The 17,845-nt window shown below is 40.5% G+C and overlaps 1 long non-coding RNA gene across 1 annotated transcript in view; it reads left to right on the forward strand.

Moving 5' to 3' along the window:
- LOC148056542 (uncharacterized) overlaps positions 1–17,845 on the forward strand; it is a 74,598-nt gene that overhangs the window by 25,777 nt on the left and 30,976 nt on the right. The window contains exon 2 of the long non-coding RNA XR_015702916.1: positions 15,360–15,464. This is a non-coding gene — a long non-coding RNA (uncharacterized LOC148056542). The remainder of the gene's footprint in view (positions 1–15,359; positions 15,465–17,845) is intronic.

Consider the following 17,845-nt stretch of genomic DNA (forward strand, 5'->3'; position numbering starts at 1 on the left):
GTCCGATTCCTTGTGTCAGGGAGAGATAAGTACTCTACAAATATTTTTCTTCTAACTGGTCCTCTTTAGAAGGAAAATTACCGATCGTATTAGTGCACATGTTATTATGCACTCTAAGGTACTGTAGGAGCAAAGAGGTTTCTTCAGCATGGAAGAGTAGTGACATGGCTTATCCTTCTGGCCTGAGACCTGCAGAAAAGCTGCATGCTTAAGCACCTTGGTCTTTGATTGTTCAAATTAATGCTTTAAAGTAATCTGACTTCCATAGAGCAGGAGCATGTGATTTCTGAGACTAGAGTTCCTTCAAGATGTCTCAAGTCAGACCCCCCCAAATGACGTAGTCTTGAAAAAGAGCGCCCTGTTTATTTGATAGTGACATGTCTCTCTCTATCATGCTTTACTTAAGGGAAAAGCATTTACTTTGTGAGGAAGATAGAGGATGTTTTCGGCTTGGGAAGGTGCAAGCATGTGGAATAATTCTGCTGGCTTCAGTATTTCATATTTATATCAAGGAACTTGGTCTTTTTTGCCATTTTCTTTTACTGCATTTTCAGGTTTGCAAGTATATCAGGGAAGGCTAGTTTTTTGGTTTCCAAGGCACATGACTTAATAGAAACTTGGTATGTGGGAATGCGTTGGCCCTAAGAGGCCACAGGCCTCAAAGGCAACAGGACATATGTTGGTACTTTTGACTCAACCTCTTTCCTGGGTTCAGCGTCCCCTCCAGTACCTTGATACTTCTGCTTAATAGAACTCGGTTCCTACGCTTGGATTGTTCCTCTGTTCAGGCTGAGAGCATGCTTTAAGCTTGATCATTTACTGCAAGTCTATAATTAAGGTCTTGTATATGTTCAAATAGATCACAGGCAAGAGGGGCAAGAGATGTCATCAGTCATAATTTCCATAACCTAAAGATATTTATTTTTTTGGTTATACCATATATTCTTTTTCTTATTATTTTGTGACTTGGCAGAAACATCCTTTTAAAAGTAGGCCACCATGTCCTTTCCTATGTTCATTATAAGTGGGCTGCTAGGAAAGCCCCAGACTGCCAAGGCCTCTATTTTTGGTTTCCTTTTGCAGTGTGAGGACAAAGTTTCCTTCAGATACAGCTCTAGCCAGGGAACTCATCTGATGGACTACAGCATATAATTTTAGTCAAAAAAAGAGGAAAAAAGATCAACTGTAATCTATAGTGCCTTTTCACTATATGTATCTCTGAAGGTCCGTGTAATAGAGCAGGCGCCAGGAGCAACCGCTCTGCAGTTAAGGTTGCAAAACATCTTCCATTATGACACTGGTTTTAGTGCTTAGGACCTTTGGAAAAAATTACCTATTAGGCTGAAATTTTTGTTTCTTGGTGACTGTCAAAAATTATGGTCTCCCCAAAATATTGAGCAAAGTCAATCCAGCAATTTCTTTTGCATTATGTGAGAGCAAAAAAAACCTCCGAAAACCAAGCTGTAGAATGAAAAAACCACACGCACATAATCCAATGCTTTCCAAGTGGCGAGAAAAAACATTTCTAAGAACTACAATGTATTTCAAACCTGGACTCTGAAACTCTCCGCAACTCAAGCTCACATTGAGCACTGCAACTTTTGCACGTGCAAAAAAGGCTGGGTGGTTTTTCCTAACTTCTTTGAAGAAATGACTATATTGATGATATTTGAGATGGGATCTGTATTGAAGTTATGCCCCATTTATGCCCTTAATGATATCTCATTGTGTAGTTTGTGCTACTTAGGGGATTACTTTTTCCAAGTTGATGCTGGAAGATATTTCAAAAGGAGTTGCTAATCACAGACCTGCATTTCCCATGTTAACTCTGCTACATTTTGCATTATGTTCTAAGTATGAAGCTTTACTTTTGAAAGGGAAAAAGGATTCTTTTGTGAAGATAGTTATCAAAATAGAAGCAGATGTGCTTTTGCACTGTCAATCCAGTTGTGCAAGATGCTGTCTCCAAGCTCGTAATTGTGTCAGCAAAGTGTGAATTTTACGGTCTGTGACAATGTAACAGCTGTAAGAGTAAGTGCAGAAGTCTTCCAGAGCTGCTTCTGCTTCATAAGGACTCAATAAACATTAAAAGTTCTTTAGTGGTGCAAATTCTGAAGAAGCTGCTAGTAGCAAATAGGAATAAACAGGTGAATCGCAAAAATAACCTGTGTGTTTTCTAAGCGCAAATGCCCAAATCCTGGATCGCTACTGTAGTTTCATGAACTTTACACTAGTGCATCAGTACACGCAACTTAGGTGAACCATTGCAAAATTTGGGGAGTCAAGCTTGTTTCTGTATTTTTATAGAGCAAGTGGCATTGGTGTACTCTGTGCCAGATGTAACTACTTTTCATGCAATTTCTTAACATGGTCTTAAAAATAGTTTTATTTCTGCAGTCAGCATGGAAGAAAGATAGTTAACTAAATATTATTTAATATAGGATATATTATTTTAATATCTATTTTAGTATAATTTTGGAAGCCTGGTGTAGTGTAACATTCATACAGATATGGCAGGCATGACACAATCTATAGTGCACCAACACCTTTTAGAGAAGCAGCTGGAGGCCAGGGCTCTATGGCATATAAAATTCACCCTGGAAATTGAGGGAGAATCATACCTGAACATCAGGGACCCCAACCTTCTCTCAGTTGCAGGGACCCCAGAAGATTATCCATCCCCAACTTTTTATTCAGGTTTGCTGCCTCTCTGCTGTAACTGACTGCAATGTAATTGTTTGACAAGCCTAAAATAAAAACATCTCTTGCTCTGGCAAAGGGGTTAAGTTTGCTAGTGAGATTTTGGAAACATGTTTACAAAAGTAAAAAAAAAGTATAAAAGCCTGTGAAAAGCAGACTGAAAATACCTGGTGTTAGCTCTGATCCCTGTTGGTGCGTAGGGAATCCCTGGGATATTCTCTGAGCTGCTGCAGCAGAGGGGCGGTTTAAGAGCCGTGCCTCAAACAAGCAGACATTGAGCCTGTACCCCCATGAGATCTCCTCTCATGCTAATTAGACTCATGGCTCTAGTGCGTGCAAATCAGTCTTCAAAACAGTGGAGTGGCTCTCCTTTTTTTCCCTCTTTTCCTAATTATTTTTTATGGAACTTAGGGCTAAGCAGAACTGCTAATACACCGCTTGATTGCATAAATGCAAATGCAGCCCCAGTTAGGTGTGCCTGAAGCGGTGATGCATATTGACTTCATACCCTGATTCCTTGTGTTAGGCTCGCTCTGCTTTCTGGAAGATCGCTGAATGGCTGTCTTTGCCTGCTTCCCAGGCAGTATGGCTTATGTTGAGTCTTTTTCATGGTTTTGTTACAATTCAAATGTTTTTATACCAGCAAAAGGTATTATTATATAGCATCTTTGATAATGTCCAAAATTGGGGTAATAGCTGGGTTTCCATAAAGACCACACGTGATGCAGTAATCTGGAAGCCTGATTTGGCTCTTGAAGGACATTGGTTTCCTTGCTTTGTCAATGTAGTAACTGGAGCCCCAAATGTAGCAGCTTCTACTGCCTATGCTAGAGTGAACAGTTCTCTCCTGATCATAAGAAATGAGTCTTTTCCTAGTTCCAAATATTTTTACCAATTTAATTCTTGTTAGTGTCCTGATTGGTATATGATGAAGTAGAAAAGTTCATTATGTTATTGATTTGTTCATTTTTTTAATGGATTTCTTCAGCAGTTCTGCAACTGTAGGTGATTCACTGGCATGTTGTTGTGCTGCCTGTCACATCATTGTTTTTGTTTGCACAATTTGATGTATTTATTTAGTTAACAACAGGACACTTGAAATTGTATGTTAGACTTACAGTTGATGATTCCACTACAAAATTTGAATGCTATGTGTAATTGCCTGTACTCTTCTGAATTCACCAAGAAAACTACTGATGTGCATGATTTTTTAACGTGCTCCTCAGCCACTTAAAATGTTGGTCCCAAACCAAGGCGAGAACAGGAATGTTTCTGAAAAAGTGAAATGTCCAGCTGAAATTGCATGGCTAAATTTCGGGACCTCGGTCATAACGCTAACGTTACATTAACAGAGGTGTAATTAAGTAATTTACTGTCTGCTAATCTGTCCTTATTCTGGCATCTGTCGTTGCCTAGTGTTTAATGACTCTCTTGCACTGAATTGTTCATTTTTTTAGGTATGTATTTACACTAACTGTAAGGAAGGCAGAACAGTACAAAGAGAATACAGAAAGAATCAGCAGTTTGGAAAACAAACAAGAAAACTGAACTGATTTTGGGTAAACCCACCTGAATGCTTTTGGAGAGAAGCAGTCTGAACCTCATAGGTGCTCATTAGTAGGAGTAACCTGGAAAAAAGTAATGCAGAAATTTAGCAGTGATAAAGAAAAAATAGACCTATGTTCTGAAAAGAAATGGTGCTTTGTAATGTGTATCCTCAAAGGCATCAGCGGGTCTGATGTTATATCCGCTATGAGCAGAGTGGGAATGGAAGTGGCTGATCACCTGTTCGGTTATTTTAAAGTAAGTGGCTTGATCTTCTTATGTCTTTGCATGGAGTGGGGAGAAGTCAATGGCTTTCAACTTGTCTGGGTAATCAATCTTGTGTAGCACCCTAGGATGTTGTACATACGTTATAGTCTTGTAATTCACACAAGTTGCACGTGCCCACACTCGGTGGCTATAAGGTGCATAAATTTGCTTACAATTACCTGCTAAAATAGTAAATTCTTTTTCTTCTATTTGAGAGAGAGAGAAAGCTCTCAGGAGCGGAGCTCAGTCCCTAACAGCAATCCACCAGGCAGTCATTCCACACTCTCGCATAATTCAAACAGTGGTGACCTCAGTATGCCACGTAATAAAGATAATGAATAAAAAGTGTTGAAGGCTAATTAGAATCACACTGCGTTCGTTCTGAGTGAGGGTGAGTGTTTGAAAATGGCTTTTAACTGGTTTGCAAGTGAAGAGTCTGCGTGGGGGAGCAGAGAGGGTGATCCCGTCCTTTTCCCCCTGTGCATATTTCTCCTCCTGTGTCTCGCTGCTTTATCAGGATGCACGGAGGGGCTGGCCATGAGACTGGGCTCCCTCCGCACGTCGGGGACATTCCGTGGTGAGCCTGGATGCCTCCGGGGTTACTCAGCCAGGGTTGTCCCAGGCAGGACAGCGGCACCGTTTTCTGCTGGGGAACGGGCCGTGGGGAGGGAGAGAGGTGTCCTGAGTAGCTGAAAGGAGATCATTGACAAGTGGCCAACCAGCAATTCACTCAAAATGATCTGCCTCTTAAACATTCGGCAAACAGCAGGGCAGGGATTTGTATGGGTTCTGGCACTGCTGGTGGCTGTATAAATTAATACAGGTTGTAAGCAGGGCCAACTTGTTTGTAGAGAAGCAGGAGCCAACCCACAGAAGAGCTGCTTTTGAATTTTGGACACTGAACAAAGTTTTAATCTCCAGTAGGGCCTGTATTTTTTCTTTTCCCAGCCCTCCTCTAAACACCTTCCTTTATTTATTTATTTTTTCTTTTCATTTGCTTCTGTCTCCCTTTACATTCTTAGATCTCTAATAGCTCAAACATGACTGGGCTTTGGTCCAGACTCCTGGCATGCGATGCCAGCCTTCGCTGGCCTTGATCTGACTACAGCAGGCCATGGCTGTTTTTCTGAACAACCAATAGTGAGGAGAATCGAGTCTTTTTCTAAATCAGAGGGAGGTGTATCCCGATACAGGAGCTGCACATTAGAGGCCAGTTTGGGTTTAAAAAATGTTGAGGAAAAAAAAAAGAATAGTGCTGTTTTCACTAAGAAATAGTCTGAAAACTTACTCTGTATGAATAAGTATGTTAATAAAACAGATTTTAGTAACAAATAATAATAAATGGAGAAATCGAGTTGTGATCAACAGATTTCTAAGCTGGTTTACTGAAAAAAGTGTAATCAAAAATCTTTGCAGTTCAACAGTGTTTTGACTGAAGGCGTGTTGTCTATGATGTACAGTGGGATGGTCCTAGAGAGCTTACAGTCCAATCTGTAAGAAAAAAAAGAAAATGAGATTTTGAAAAGGGACACGCAGGGATGGGGAAAGAAGAGCTATTGCCATTATGCTGCTTAAAAAAATGATGGGCAAATTAAGTAACTGGTCTGGTTTCATCCAGGAGGTCTGTAGCAAATTGAAAATACAAAACAAACATTCCAATTCCCAGTGAAGCTCTTCAGCCATTAAACCATCCTTCTTTTCTGTCCCGTTCCTTATATATGCCTCATTAGTGTAGTTCCAAGTGTCTTACTATAGTGCCTTGAGAGATAAGACTCATGTGTCACAGGTTTATTAATCTTATCCTTTGTTTGGAAGGGACTTATTTCTGGCTGCATTCTCTACTGTTCAGAAAGCCTGTTTGGAGGCTTTGTGTTTCTCTGCTTGTTTTTAAATGTTTGTGCCACTCTGTGCTTATATTTGAGAAGGAAGGTGGAAAGGTGCTCTGAATGTAGTACTGAAGGCAGTAGGGATCGTGGTGGTCTTTAATTCCTGGTGGTATTTGTTAGCTATTGCAGCCTTCATTTCAAATTTTGAGATTTTTTCCAGGCATTGAGCGCCTTTCAGATGAGGACAGAGATGCAGATTGATTAGATCTTTTACTGAAAGTCACTGAAGATACAGGGCACGTTTGACGTGCTTGCAATAGTCTGTGTTACTGAAGAGGCAGCCTATAAAATTCTGCTGCGGATTTGAAGAAAGATACTTTATTACTAAGAAATTTCTGCTAGTATCAGTGTTGCACCTCAGGTTTGGAAACTCTCACTTGCTAATCTACTACAATGCTGACTTAACAAATCACTCGTACTTGAGGTTCAAAGAAATGATCTCCTTTTTTTTTTTTTTTTTTTTTTTTTTTGCCAGCACTAATCTTGCCTGAGCTTTGCATGATATGGTTTTGTATTCACAAAAAGTTTACTTCCATTTTTGCCTTTGCAGTCTGTTTTCAGAAATAACAGTAACAAGGCTTGTGACTACGAAGGGTAGGTATATAGGGTAAGACAAGCAGTTGCATGTCTCAGTGATGAAACTGCAGATGTAAAATAGCATCTGCAAAAATGTTGGCTACGTGTGAAAATAAGCTTTAATGGTTTAGTAGGTATGTATCACCTTAAAGCTGGTCTGCATTTGTCTAGTAAAAAAGGAACAGCATGGTGGCCCTTTCTGCTATTTTAATTCACCCTCATTAATGATGGTAAAAGTTCATCTTTTGCTTTAGTTTTCTCAAGTGATGCCTGGCGTTCCTTTCTGTTTACTTTCTACAGGTTTATTAAACAAACAGCACAAGCACCTTAGTACCTCTGTGAATCAGATCCGAAGCCTCTCTCTTCCTTCTTCAAAGACATCACTTTAGGTTATGCTAAACATTAAGCATGAGCTCAGTTCCTGTTGACTTCAGGATACCATTCACGGCAGCAAATGGGTCAGACTCAGAACGGATCTGGACACTTAAATGTAGAAATGAGATATCCAGACCTGTTGTTACTGTGGCTACGAAGTGTTGTAGGATGGCTATGAAACTTAAAGCCAATCTATAACCTGTGAGTGTCTAGGATGGTATTTTTGCAGAGGGCACGGGAGCACAGCTGTTGCGTGCATCCTTTTTGCAGGCTCCTGCATCTGATACGGCCTGGGGCAGGCACTGCTCTGAGTGTTACCAGTGTGCTCAGACTCCACCTTGTCCTGTATGGGCACTGTGGCTGTAATGACCACCTTAAATTTCACATAGTGCTTAGTTCTGAATGCTTTTTGCCTAACCACAATGTCTTATGGCATCACCAGCCCAGTGACTTACTACTTCACATGTCTTCCTTTGCATTTGCTTTCTCATCTTCCTAGCTTCCCTCCTCCCCAGTAGTTGCGCAGGAAGATACGACAATTCAGAGAAAGAGCACTATGTGTGTGTGTGTTAACTATTGAAATGCAGCAGGGAGCCTGGCATGATTTAATGTCAGGAGGGGAGCCAGCTGGCCTGTTTAAAATACTGATTTTGATGCAACAGAGAGATTATATTCAATTCAACAAACTTGCACTGCACAGTGAAACTTTATGAAGCTTGTGAAGGCAGCATGAATTCACAGAGTCAGTGCTGGATGGGGAGCAAGGAACTCCTTAGTTATAATCTTGCTCCTGTCAAAAAAAAACTACCAGAGGGCTTTGAATAGGAGATTTATCCTCTGTGTCACTCTCCTCATGAACAAAGTGGAGACATTGTATTTTCTGTAGCTCAATTTTGTAGCTAATTAAGTTTTATATAATGTTTGTTCTGTGCTCTAAAGATGTGTTTTATAAATAAAAAAAATATTTTTTTTGGTTTAAAAAACCCACCTCTTAGTTATAAAAATTGGCATGGAATTATGTTAAGAAGAAATGAATAATTATAACAATAATAATTCTTATTTGATAAAAGCAAGTAAAATTTATTGGCAAGCTACTTTAAAAAAAATCAGTACGTTCAAACCAGAAGTTCCTAAGTCCCTTTTCATAAATAGCTCCTTCTGTAGACACTCAGCATAGAGAGCTGATTTGAAACAGATCTATGGTGGAGCTGCAGTCCATCCGTGGAGGCTTTTAAGTCCATATGGCGAGACTGCCTAAGGAGTCAAATACTTTGTGGAAGGATCATGCAATTAATAAAAAAAAAAGTAGTAGTGTTTTCAGTTAATTTAAATCTATTTAGTATTTTTTTTAGGTGAAAAAAAGTGCCTCCACTTCAAAGAAGAGGAAAAAATTTTCATTATTTCCTGTTTACTCATTTTTGGTGGCTGTCACAATCCATATATTTTTAACTATTTTGTTCAATAAAATCTGTTATTTCTTAGTGACAGAAAATCACATGACTTAAAAATAACAACATGCTGTATCTTTAATACGGTTTTCCTTTATCACATATATAGCACCCAATAAAGACACACTGAGCAATTCAACTTTCGTTATCCTTACTAAATGGAGAGAAGTTAGTTTATTTTTCCTGTAAGACTTTTAAAAATTATTTTTCTGGGTAGCTGGGTTAAATTCTGTAATTCTGTAGATATTCTGGTGTTAGTGTGCTTTGAATCATTAGATGTTATATATTACCCAGTCTATATTTGAGGCTTATACTAAATATAAAAGTTTTGTTGGCATAATTGTTTAAGATGATGGAAGAAGTAGGAGTTGGATGTCAAATCAACACACTTATGCTGGTAGAAGTGCCCCTGCAGATGCAATTACACAGTCAAAGTCCTTTTTGGCAGAATTTGGGGCAAGGCAGAAGAAATGCCAAATGTGAACCATCCTGGCTTAACTCTTTGGTGCAAGCCGCGGTGCTGGCTACTGTGAAGTTTTGCTGTGTGAGACAGGTCTGTGCTCCTACAGGAATGGCAGCATAGGGGATTTCAGGACCTCTGAAAAATGTAGTCTAATTAGTAAAAAGCAAACAACAAATGCTACAAAATCTTACCCCAGAAGGAGGTGGGTTGCTGTGTGATGGGAGTAAAGGTTTGTTTCTCTGCTGGGCTGCTGAGGATGCCTGTGGTGTGACCCAGAGGGCCGGCAGAGGATGCTCGTTGACTTGCCACCCATGTAATGTTTAAATGTGTTCCAATAAATAATCATAAAAGTATTTTGGCTTGCTTTTTCATGGGTTTTCCAGTAGAAATGGTTTGCTTAGCTTTCAGACTCTTTCTTTTCTGATGTTTCTATGCATTGGAAAAATATATTTTATGTTTGCAAAACACTGGGCATGTTGACCTTTCCCAAACTCTCCTTTAAATGAAAAATGGATTTGAGAATGAAGAAGATCGCTTTTTTCTGTTACTGTAGTATTTAGAAATCCCAGTGAAAAAAAAAACAACTGATATTAAGAAACTGAGACTCAGAGATCTGAGGCCACTTCCTAGCTCTTCTCTCATGACCTTGCTTAATTAAATTGCTCGATCTGTCCAAGGCTCTGTTCCCTGCCTTTAGTGAAGGCATGCTTCCTTTTCCTTGCCTTTAAGATTATCAGGGAGAAAGTGTCTTGTTATGTTTATATAGAACTCTTGAAGGCTTTAGCTGCTATTGTGATATGAATATAAAGAGCTGACACTGTAAGTACTGTAGGGTGGCTGAGATTAGATTTTGGATCACTGCCTGTGATCCTGTTAAGGCTAAGTACGCATTAGTGCTATCCATGCAAGTGAACAGGCAGGGTTAACACACCAGAAAGACAGACTTTCTACTGATACAGCTTTGTATGCTTCCTATAATATGGCACCCTCTGCTGCAGCCAATTCACCTTCTGTACGACATCTTATACAGTCAGGACTTAGGCAGGGCAATTAAATGGGATTTCTTAAGTGGCAGCGAAAGAATGTTAATTGATGTGTGAAATATAATTATTCTCCTGGGCTCCTTGGATTTCTTTTGTTCGTGACTGGTTTTGATTAAACAGCTCTGCTTTCTGGGCCTATTGTATCCATTCACCCACTCCTTTCTTCCTAGAAGCAGGCAATGTCTAAAAAAGGCTGTCTACTTGTGCATCCCAAATATTTCCCAAGGCAGGAGAAAAAGGGGAGGGGAAGTCCAGGCAAAAATCAGTCATCCTGCTTGGTATGTGGGTCCTTTGCTGAATGCTGTTTTTGGGTTGGAGCCCTGCATCTGGACTCCAGCTCATGCCAGCTGAAAAGGAAACGTCTATTTTGTTTGCTTAAAAGGCAACAAGTCAATGTTTAAAAGGCAACCTGAGGGGATTTTTAAGGGACTTGACCTGATTGATCTGGAAAATAAGTTAAATGAGGTGTGGCCAAGAACTTCTTAAAGCAATCAAGCAAATACCTTCTCACCAAGATGGTCAGGAAACAAGGGGGTGGGATACTATATGTTCTGCTAAGCATTGCCTCTAAATCATTTTCCTTATTTTTGTCCTGGTGGGCTATCATAATGCCCTCCATATGGGTGATTATAGCCATCAAGATATGCAATAAGTTGTGTATTTGTAGGGAATATTTCTTCTGCATGAACAAATGGCATTGTGAGAGTGGGAAGAAACCAGAACTAAACCTCTGCGACCGTTTTCTCCATGCTGGGTCTTTGGATTATGACAGGGTACTAGGGTAACTATGAAATACATTTCCTTTTTCTTTCCCAGTACCAACAAAATTGGGTTCATATCAGAGCTGGGGCAGGCATTTTAAAGATTTATACTATTTTTTCATTCCTGAAATTGTGATTCCTGATATATATAAACTTACGTTAAAAGTCTACTTGGTGGTGGTGTTGGTTAGCAGTTTGGCTTTCTAGATACCATGTCATATGTGTCCAACAAACATACAGCTCCAGAAAGTCTTCATGCTGAGCAAGGGAAAGTCCTGGCATTCTCAGATAAAGGGGGGAGCACAGGAGGCTACAAGCTACAACCTCCTATGCTCAGTTGAAACTCGGGTGTCCCGCAGTTGACTGACTTTCCTCCACACATCTGAGGGTGCCTGCCTGTGTTTAGGGAGGCAGACGGGTAGTTTGTGCTATGTTTGATTACTTTGATCTTGCAATTACACCAAGCTTTGCTGCAAAAGCATGGGATATCCAAGATAGGTGCTCCCTTTGCTGCAATAAGACAATGATTGCATGTCCTGATCTACCCCAGGCTCCTAGAAAATACTTGTTATTGTCCATGTGGGCCAACCCGTCCTCATGAAACGCTCTAATTCCTTTTTTTACAAAGTGCTTATATTTTTTGGACTTCAGGACATCCCTTAGCAACAAGTGCGAGTTTAAATACGTATAGGATGAAAAGATCCTTTGTTTTGTAGCTTGAAGCCCTCTGTCTATTTCCTTGGGTAATCCCTAGTTCTTGCTTGATTAGAACCGGTGAGTAACCATTTCCTAGTAACTGTCCTCATATGGTTGATGTAGTTGTTACTGATCTGTGTTTTTGCAGACCTCTATTGTAATCCCTCCTTAGTCATCCCTCTTTTCTAGGAGCTTGTTTAGTCTGTCTAGTCCTTCCTCTACACCTCTGTTCAACCCTGTTGCTTTTTCTGTTGAACTTTTTGTAATTCTGCTCTTACATTTCTCTAAGGCAACTAGAACTGCATGTGATATCCAAGATCTTGGAGTCAGTGGTGGTAAAATGAAGTTTATTTTTTGACTTTCTCAATTACTAACTTTCTATTTGCTCTTCATCTATAGCTACGCATTGGTTAGATTTTGACAAAAACACAATGAATTCTCTGAGATGTGGTAGTTAATACTAAGCTGACCATCCTGTAGGTCTAGTTCAGATTGTGTTTGCTTATTATGTGTGTTTTTGTCACTCCAGCTATCTGTTCTGTAATGCAGAAAACAGTACAATTGTTAAAGTGATGTTTTCATAATATTGGTCAGAATTCAGCAGCTATCAGACAGATTAGAGTCCCATAACGGAGTGCTTTGAAAACCAAAGGCTGAAGCTGCATCTTTAGTTTCCAGAAGGAACTTGAATCCACATTCAATACGTTAAAAATGTACAGACTGCTGGTTTACTATCACATCCCATCTCATTTCTTTTTTCTATTAAAATGTTTTGATTTTTTGCCCCAATGTGACATGAAAACATGTTTTGAAATGTTATGAATGTCTGGCAAATGATTTGGTTTTGGATTTTTGCCCACCTATATTCCTGCATGGCCTACGCGCTCGTGCAAAACTTGCTCTTCATCTTTTACGGCACGAAAATAATACAGCGGTGGCCTGAACTGTGGCTGTTAGTTAAAGATAGTAAAAAAATGAAAATGAATTGATTTAAAATACTGAAAGGTCAAGAGGCAACTGAAGGATAGTGAGGGAGAGATAGGATGAAAGCTCATTCCAGGAGGGGCTGAGAATGCCAGAGGGCAGCAGCAGCTCTGAGTGTTACACTCCAATCCGTGGGTTTAAGGTATGCTTGCATGTATTTCTGCTTTTCCAAAGAATGCTGCCATGTGCCCTATCCATCCAAAAATGCCAGTGATTTGGTAGGAAATTGCAGATGCTCTGCTTCTCTGCAAAGTAGAGGCTAACAAATTAAGAAAGAAGTCACAAAACTGCATTTTGGTGACAGCTGAGATAAATGACACCTTTCCCAGAGCCTGGAATGTAGAATACAGAACCAGAAACTTGGGGTGTGCATAAATCCCTTGCAGGAGTTGGGGAGGTGGGTGTTTGACTTTTTTTCTGGCACAGTCCTAAGCAAGGAAGAGGGAAATGGAGAAATCCTCACTTAGTGGAGCTGCTTGGTAGAGACAGTCACTAGATCCCCTGATACTGCAGCTCTTGTTCTAGCTCATTTAGCACCACAACCCTCCATAAACCAAAGGGAGTACAACATGCCTAATGTAGCGTGAGGAGCAAGGCAGGGTGCGCCCAACGGTGGAGATTTACTGCTACCTGATGGGCCTCGGTGAACAGCATCCTCCTCCCCCTTGAGAACCATCACCGCCTTCTCTCCCTCTTACACACACATTCACATGCACACACATACACGCGCACACATAAGCTCTTGAGGATGCACTTTGAGTCTTTTTTTCCCCCTCATTAAAAGTGCCAAGATGCATGTCAAATGCCTGGAGCAGTCTCCTGCTTTATAGTTTTATTATAGTACTATTATGACTTATCTAATTTATTTTTTCCTCTTTCTGTGTGTGTCTCACTACTTACACTGCAAGTGTTTATGTCAAGTGGAGATAATCTCTTTGTGTGTGTTTCTGTCTACATACATATCTTTATTTTTGGAGGGGCTCTTAAAGGGGTATGAATATTTGCCTTTCCCCTCTTTTTCAGGTATGTAAAAGAATTATTAAAAGGGCAGAACCAGCCCCATTCTGAATACTGTGCTGCTATCTTAATGATTACAGTTCTGTAGGATTGCAGCATCATCTCTGTTTGCTCTCAAACTTACACAGCTGTGTACTGCAGGTATAAATTAGTTTAATATATACTGAGGTGTGTATAATGTCATGGAGTTGGCATCATTTTTTAGAAAGGAATATTTATTGACTTACGCGTTTAAGGTAGTAGAGATAATCAATTTTTTAATCATGTCCATTAATTTTTTTCTTACATAATTGGACTAGAATTAAAAATCCTCTACACCAGTGTGTATATAGACTAGATTGCAGTTGGTGGAGTACTGAATCATCTTCAAGTGTTTCAGGAAACTCTGCTATATAAAATCCGCAAGGATCCGCTAGACATGAAACTCAGCCAGGTCAAATGCCATATTCACATCACCTATATGCCAGGCTTGAACACCAAGTGTGAGCACAGACATGGGAGCAAACAGGCTGATTTTGCTGCTCTGAGCCTGCCTCGTCCTTCCCTGTGTGAGAGCGAGCAGTTCTGAAACTTCGGCCTTCCTCAGAAACCTCACCTATGTGTCCCTCCCATGACAACTACTGCTGGCTTCCCTCTGTCCACTCGGTCTTGTCCGATCGCTGTCAGGGTGAGCCATCTCCTCAGCAGCTTTGCCAAGCAGCATCCCCTTAGGTTTCTGCGTTGTAAATTTTTTCCGATCAATCTCTGCACATGCAGAGATTCCCTATGTCCTATAAGAATCCCTGTGTCTGGTAATTCTTCTCTCACCATGCTAACATTTTGTATTTCACTCTGAAAGGCATCTTGGGCTACTGTTTACAGGAAAATTGCTCTGCCTAGTAAACTGTAATGCATTGTACTGTATTTCCTCCTGTACAGCAAAGCCAAATTGGTCTAGTAGCTTGCATTTCCTTTCAAGCAGCTCTAGCTGCTTTGGCACTAATTGTCAGTGCCAGACTGAAAACTATAGCAAGGAAATCTAGACTGAACATTGCTGTGGGGCCAGGACCTTGGTTTCGTGACTCATCCATTTGGAGAAACACCCGCCTAAGACGACTAATTCTGAGATGGCCCCATGTAAACGACGCGAGAGAGACTCTCAGCCAAAACACAAATCCTGTTTCCACTTGTTGTAGGAACAGGGGAAGTGGATCTGCCCCCAAACAGACTGTGAAACTGGGGCAGGACGTTGCAGTATCCTTTTTCCTCTGCGTTTGCCTTTGCTCCTACGCTTGCCCTTCCTTTAGGACCCTTCTAACCTTTCAAATGGGAAAGGCAAGTGGCTTCCTGTCCTGCATGTTTATGGAGTGAACTGGTGCAGGCTGGGTTTGAGGGAGGCTATAGATTTCCTGGCGTTCGTTCAACCCGCGGCGTCCCGGCCTTCTGTGCAAACAATTCTCCCGGCCCCACCTCCCTGAGCGTTTGCTGTTGCTGCATCTCACAAGAGGTGCTCTGGAAGTCTTTTATAACCCACTGAATGGTGTCCATTTACCATGTGATGAGTTCATATACTTTCTTTAAAACTTAGAGAACTGAATTTCTCTCTATCTTTTTAACAGGTAATGTCTTGGATGCTGAAACATAAAGCAAGCTATACCTCACCAGAGGGTATTTGCTGTCACAAAGAATAAATTGGGACCCTCTTACCATCTTGGCTGCTGGTGGTAAGTTTATGGCCTAATTTTGCTTGCTCCAGATAAGTCCAAATACTTTGCAGTGGAAACAAAGGGACTGAGACATGCCTTTCTAACACTTATTAACCTGACAATCCGTTGGTTCATTATGGGATTGAAATCTCGTGGGAACAACTCTTTGTCTCACAGCAGAACTGACACACGGTCCGAGGCAGCAGATTTGCCATGAACAGTCTTCAAATGTTGAAATCTCGGACTTTCTAAGTACGGGGCTGCTATGCATGGGCACACTTCCTGCTAATCTTGAGGCATAAACACTCAGCGGCTCCAGACACTTGAAGAAATAAACACACTGACTCGGTATTAATATTTCATCACAACACACTAAAGTTAAACCTCACTGATCCAGAGTGACCTGCAACCACTCAAGAAAATGTTTCGTTTCTTTTTTTTTTTTTTTTTAAATAATTTAACTTTTTATGGGGGGAAAATAAGAGGAAATGGTCTCCTGCATGGCAGGCTTAACATGGATAAGCAGAGCCGTTTCAGCTGGAGCAAAGCTGCTTATGAGCAGAGATGCTGCTTTGGAAAGGTTTGTAAGTTCAAGGAGAACAATTTAACAGCTTTGCTTGTTGTCTCTGCCATGTAAGGTGAACCAGACACACTTAGTGCTATGAAGTAACAGAGTACACAATCACTGCACACTTAAAACAGCAGCTTCTGTAAATATTACCCAATAGTCACTGCTGGAATGCAACGTAGCCTTGAAAAGACCCATGCTTCACATTGCAGCCATCAGAAAACCCTATAATCTAGTCGATGGCAGATGACCTTATTGCTAAATTCTCCTGTGAGCTAAAGGGGGTTATAACAGTAAGAAAGTTTTCTGCAACCGATGTCCAAGCAGTTTCTAAGCAGCATTATTTGAACTGGATGTTAATGATCTGACCTTAAACACACTGCATGTGGTAGGTGCTTTTCTGTTGAACACAGATGATCATCAGATCATTAGAACTTACCACGAGGCCAGCAAGAAATCTCTCGTGAGCTCTTTCCGCAGAAGAGATCGGCTCACAGCCCATGCAGGTGGCTGGGTGATGGAAGTACAGTGAGCTGTGTCCATAGGCAGCCAGGCAGGGTTAGGAGATTGGTAGCTGATCTTAAGCACTCACTTCAGAGTTTCTAGGCAGTTGTTAACATGGTTCCTAAAGGTCAGAACTAAAAAATGTCATCTTTTCCATGAATTAAGCTGGCTATATGTGACCTGAAACTACTCAAGGTGAGTCAGTGTGTTACCTTATATGCCATCTAGCTAGTGAGGCCTTTGCCCCCAGTTTTTTTGATTTCTCTGATAGAACAAATAAGTTGAATTAGTCTAATAGTGGATTCCCCCCGCCCCATGTTGTTGTTTTGAGTTGTTGAGTGTGTTTAAGTCAAGTATTAAAGAATTATTTTATTTGCCTTGCTTTGAAATTTATGTTCTCTTATTTCATTTGATTTTAATGAGTGCTAAGCGTGCTGGAATATGCACATAAAGGGTATTATATGTGTCCGTCTGATCCATTGAAACAAGGAAAGAACAAGATAAAGGATTCCTTTTGAGCTGAGTTAAAGGCATTCAACCCCAGTGACCACACGAGGCAGTGGAGAGCATCAGAAAAAAATTGTGAAGGGAAACACTAGCAGCACTTAGTAGCTACAGCAGCTCCAACATTTTATCAGATTTACAAGGGCCCCCGTAAAATATACTAGGGGAAAATGTAAAAACTCAAGTGCAATTTAAACAGTAGCATTCTGATAAACTCAGGATCAGCTGGTTTTGATCGCAGTGCAGTTTGGTGCAGGAGCACCACTTATGCATTATGAGTGAGGATCGGAGGAAGCTTAAAGCAGCTGTGCTTCTATATTTGCTCACTCTCTGTATTCAGACCTTGGCTTGAGAGCTCAAAGGAAATGAGATGTGTTTTGCATAACCCAGTTGCAATCAGTGGAAGCACCTACTAATCTGCTAGTACTGCTTCTGACCTTTTCAGGATCTGATTCCTTATCAGAAAATGAAAACAATTTTAAAAGAGGAATGGACTTGTTTATTTGGGGGTTTTGTAAAAATTCAAAAGGCATTAGTGAAAAGACAGTTTTACACAAAAATTCGCATGAGAGTTTTATTCTCCTGGCCAGAAGAACCTGAGGTTATCCATAGAAGTGTCTCTTTACAAACTGATCTCTGAGATTATTTTGTAGACTTCTTCACTTTCACTGTTTTTGGGAATGCCTATAACAGTGCATATCCTGACAGCATTAAAAATAAAAGGCATTCCATTATATCAGTAGTGATAGATTTGTTAAAGTACAGTTCTTCCTCTAAGAGTTGAAATGTAAAATGAGGCCAACAGTCCTGAATAACAGAGGAT

This window comes from Nipponia nippon, unplaced genomic scaffold, assembly GCF_047370975.1.
Source record: "Nipponia nippon isolate SJK-2023a ecotype South Korea unplaced genomic scaffold, ASM4737097v1 scaffold_13, whole genome shotgun sequence".
In the NCBI taxonomy this organism is placed as follows: Eukaryota; Metazoa; Chordata; class Aves; order Pelecaniformes; family Threskiornithidae; genus Nipponia; species Nipponia nippon.